Genomic DNA, 5,123 nt, shown 5'->3' with positions numbered 1-5,123 from the left:
GATGAAATTGGAGATCCATAGCAAAAGAAACTCAAAAAATTTCATAAACACGTGGAAATTGAACAACACACTTCTGAATAATCAATGGGTCACAGAGGAAATTGAAGAAATCAGACAGTTCCTTCAGTTAAATGACAATGACAATACAACCTATCAGAATCTATGGGACACAATGAAAGCAGTCTTACGAGGGAAATTCACAGCAGTGAATATGCATATTAGGAAAACAGAAGGAGCCCAATTAAACAACCTGATGCTAAACCTCAAGCTTCTAGAAAAAGAAGAGCAGGACAACCCCAAAGCTCATACAAGGGAGGAAATTATAAAGATCAGAGGAGAAATCAATGCAATGGAGACTAAGACAGTAATACAAAAAATCAATGAAGCCAAGAGTTGGTTCTTTGAAAGAATCAACAAAATTGACAAACCTTTAGCCAACCCTGTCAGAAAAAGGAAAGAAAAGGCCCAAATCCATGCAATTAGGAATGAAAAGAGTGAAATGACAACAGACCCAGCAGAAATCCAGATGATCATCAATACCTACTTCCAGAACCTATACACCAATAAGATGAACAACACAGAAGAAATGGACAGATTCCTAGATACATATGAATTACCAAAGTTGAATGAAGGAAATCTAAAAATTCTGAACAACCCAATATCTACCAATGAAATTGAAAATGTAATTAAAAATTTATCAACTAAGAAAAGCCCAGGCCCTGATGGCTTCACTGCTGAATTCTACAAGACATTTAGAGAGGAACTGCTGCCACTACTGTTTAAACTCTTCAATGAAATTGAAAGGGAAGCAATACTCCCAAATTCATTCCTGGAAGCAAGCATCACCTTGATCCCCAAAGCAGAGAAAGACCCAACTGAAAAAGAGAACTATAGGCCAATCTCACTAATGAACATAGATGCAAAAATCCTTAATAAGATACTGGCATATAGAATGCAGAAGATCATCAAGAAGATCATACACCCTGATCAAGTGGGATTCATCCCAGAAATGCAGGGATGGTTCAATATATGCAAATCAATCAATGTAATACACTATATCAATAGAGCCAAGAACAAAAACCATATGATCATCTCAGTAGATGCAGAAAAAGCATTTGACAAAATCCAACATGCATTCATGATAAAAAAAAAACCCTACAAAAAGTTGGAATAGATGGTCTCTACCTCAAATTGATAGAAGCCATCTATGAAAAACCAACAGCCAATATCATACTAAATGGTCAAAAAGTGAAATCCTTCACACTAAAATCAGGAACAAGACAAGGATGTCCACTATCAACACTCTTGTTCAATATAGTTCTGGAAACATTAGAAATGGCAATTAGACAAGAGAAAGAAATAAAAGGAATAAAGATAGGAAATGAAGAAGTCAAATTGTCATTATTTGCAGATGACATGATACTCTATATAGAAGACCCCAAGAACTCCACCAAAAATCTTCTAGATTTAATAACCAAATTCAGTCAAGTAGCTGGTTACAAGGTCAACACACAAAAATCAATAGCTTTCCTCTACACCAATGACAGACTCACTGAGAGAGAAATAGGGCAAATAATTCCTTTCACAATAGCATCCAAAAAACTGAAATACCTAGGAATCATCCTAATGAAAGAAATCAAAGAGCTCTTCTCTGAAAACTATGGCACTCTGAAAAGAGAGATTGAAGATGATATCAGAAAATGGACAGACATCCCCTGCTCCTGGGTAGGAAGGATTAATATAGTGAAAATGGCCATACTTCCAAAACTGCTATATAGATTTAATGCAATTCCAATAGAGATCCCAGCAGCATACTTCATAGACCTTGAGAAAACAATCCAAAAATTCATTTGGAACAAGAAGAGACCCAAAATAGCAAAAGCAATTCTAGGTAACAGAGACATGGCAGGGGGTATCATAATCCCCAACCTGCAACTCTACTACAAAGCTACTGTGATAAAAACAGCATGGTACTGGCAAAGAAACAGACTTGAGGACCAGTGGAACAGATTAGAAGATGCAGAAACAACTCCAGACACACTCAGCCATCTCATCTTCGATAAAGGAGCCAAATACCCTCACTGGAGGAAAGATAGCCTCTTTAATAAATGGTGCTGGAAAAATTGAGCTTCAACTTGCCAAAGATTAAAACTAGACCTGTATCTCTCACCATGCACTAAACTAAAATCAAAATGGATGAAAGATCTAAATATTAAAATACAAACTCTGAACCAGTTGGAACAGAGGTTAGGTAGAACCCTTGAAGACATCGGTGTAGGAAAAGATTTTATGAACAAAACCTCAGTTGCCCATGAACTAGCACAAACAATCAACAAGTGGGATCTCTTCTTATTCAAGGCTTCTGCACAGCAAGTGAAACCACCAGCAGTGTGAAGAGACAACTCACAATGTGGGAAAAAATCTTCACCTGCTCTTCCTCAGACAAAGGTCTACTATCTCGAATCTATAAAGAACTTAAAAAGATCAGACCTCCCAAATTTAAAGACCCAATCCAAAAATGGGCATCTGAAATGAACAGACATTTCTCAGACAAAGAAGTAGAAATAGCAAATAAATACATGAAAAAATGTTCAACATCACTGGTCATTGAAGAGATGCAAATGAAAACAATGCTGAGATTTCACTTCACTCCAGAAAGAATGGCTGCTATCATGAAATCAACCAATAACAAATGCTGGCGGGGCTGTGGGGAAAGAGGAACCCTGCTCCACTGCTGGTGGGAGTGTAGACTGGTGCAACCACTGTGGAAATCAGTATGGAGATACCTCAAAGAACTAGGACTGGAAGTCTCATTTGACCCTGCTATTCCACTGCTGGGGATCTTCTCCAAAGAATTAAAAGAATCATACCACAGTGATATATGTGCCCCCATGTTCATAGCACCACAGTTTGTAATAGCTAAAACTTGGAAACAGCCCAAATGCCCATCAACTGGAGACTTGATAAAGAAAATGTGGTTTTTTTTTATAAAATGGAGTACTACTCAGCCATAAAAAATGAGAAATTAGAGACATTTATAGCTAAGTGGATGCACATTGAGGCAATACTCTTAAGTGAAATAAATAGGACACACATGAATAAATACTGAATAGTTTCTTTAGTGTGAGAAACTGAAAGTGTAAATAAGGACTAGATGTATAATAGGTAACGTGAAATAGGAAGAAAAGGGGCAAAGGGGAAGGAAGTGGGAGGGCTAGGGGAAAGGATAGAAGGGAATGGGATTAATATGAGAAAATGGAAAAACAGGAACAAAATCTTTGTACATAGGGAGGACTGGAGGGGTTGAAGGGAGGGCTGGGCAAGGGTGAAAAATAAGAACCAGGAGAGACTATGTAAAGGTGCAAATTTCCAATGATGAATGTCATTATATTGTATACCTAAAATGTACCAATGATTAGAATGAATAATGGATAATGTAAAATAGTAAGAAAAGGTCCAAAGGGGTAGGGGTAGTGGGAGGAACAGGGGAAAGGAAAGAAGGGAAAGGAAAAATGAAGAGAAATGGAAAAAATTGAAATAAAGTCTTTGTAAATAGGGAAGGGTGGAGGATGTGAAGGGAGGAATAGGAATGGGGAAAAAATAAGAACCAAGATGCATTATGTAAAGGTACAATTCCCAATGAGAAATGTAATTGTGTTGTATACCTACAATGTACCAAGAAAAGAATTTAATAAAAAAAAAAGAAAAAAGTGGATATATTTAATCCATAATTACATAATTCTCAGTTGATTTATAACTTGATATATCAAAACTTTCCACAGTTAATTTGTAATTGCCAGCATTACAAAGAAGTATCTCAGTTAAAGCAGGCAGTATAATATTGCATTGATGGCAGTGTTAATTCATTTAATTCACAAATGATATTTGTAAAATATTTTCAAACTTAGACAAATGCAGTTATTAATAAGGATTAATTCAATCAAACTTAACATTTTATAAAGTGTTCGTGTTACACACTTAAGTATAACTGGATCAATAAAGTACCTTTCACAGAAAGTGTAGACTTTCACAGTAAAATTATACTTGTTTCACACTTACTGAGAATGCCTGAAAACATTTTGGAAAAGACTAATGGTCTTGACTATTAATGGTAACAACTTATTGCATTTTTTCTGCCTTTTTTTCAATTTTGCTAAGTAGTTGAGGGTTAAGTTCTACTTTTCCTTTTATCTTCGGACTCTTCAGCATATAAACTTGAATGGCTGACACCACCACCCTGACAACTGAATTAACCACAGACCAGAAATTGACTCTATCAAAGTTGCTTTCTTGTATGTTTTGATCACTAGCTTCAAACGCTCTAAGTAGAGTTTGTATATGAACACTTTGGCTTACTCTGGACTTGATGCTGTTGATGGATTCCAGGATGTCTTCCAGTTTCATCTCCAACATGTCTGTACCGGTAATATATTTCTTCCAGTCTTCTTGTTCTTGTGCCTGTTCTCCCATATTAACCAGGATTAATTCAAAGAAAATTATTTTCTCAGAAATGGTGCTTAATCACCAACTTCAGTTTCTACAGTGTGAACTCCATCTGATTTTCTTTTTTCAAAAACTAAAGTTTTGCCTTCTGGATAGGCAAGATGGAAATCAACATCTAATCCCGCTCCGTCTAAAACTTGGTACTCGATCTCCAGCGAGGCCTTCAGCGGCATGGGCTGGTAGAAACACTCCTTCTGTCCGGCGGAAGGGTAAACGTAAAGTCCCTGTCTAAGGAAGACGTGAAGCCCTCCGCCCCTCGCAGCAGCTTTAGGGGTAAAGCGACCCGGAGGAACAAGGAGAAGGGCAGACAGATTTTGTCGCCCATCCTAACTGGGGCAATATAGGGCTGAAGGCCGCGTGGAGATGTGGGACACTGGCGCTTTGGCTCCGCTTTTCCTCCCTGAACTCCTAGCGGCAGGGGAGCCCTGAGTCTAAGAAAACTTTAGGTGGTGGCCGCAGTAGCAACGGCGGTGGCAGCAAGTGGTGTCCTCCGAAGGGTTGAGCTATCTCAATATATTTTGATAGGTTTTAAACACATACACTAAAACAAAAACCCTAAACAACACTTCCAACTAAATGTCATCATATATATATGTGTGTGTGTGTGTGTGTGTGTGTGT

The 5,123-nt window shown here is 37.7% G+C and overlaps 1 pseudogene; it reads right to left on the bottom strand.

The window, feature by feature from the left end:
- Positions 1-4,168: 4,168 nt before the first annotated feature.
- Positions 4,169-4,828, bottom strand: LOC101719363 (transmembrane emp24 domain-containing protein 5 pseudogene; annotated as a pseudogene).
- Positions 4,829-5,123: the final 295 nt, after the last annotated feature.

The sequence above is a fragment of the Heterocephalus glaber genome, unplaced genomic scaffold, assembly GCF_053883595.1.
Source record: "Heterocephalus glaber isolate CG9 unplaced genomic scaffold, H.glaber_assembly_v1.0 deba00001610, whole genome shotgun sequence".
In the NCBI taxonomy this organism is placed as follows: Eukaryota; Metazoa; Chordata; class Mammalia; order Rodentia; family Bathyergidae; genus Heterocephalus; species Heterocephalus glaber.
This window is presented reverse-complemented; position numbering and strand designations above follow the sequence as displayed.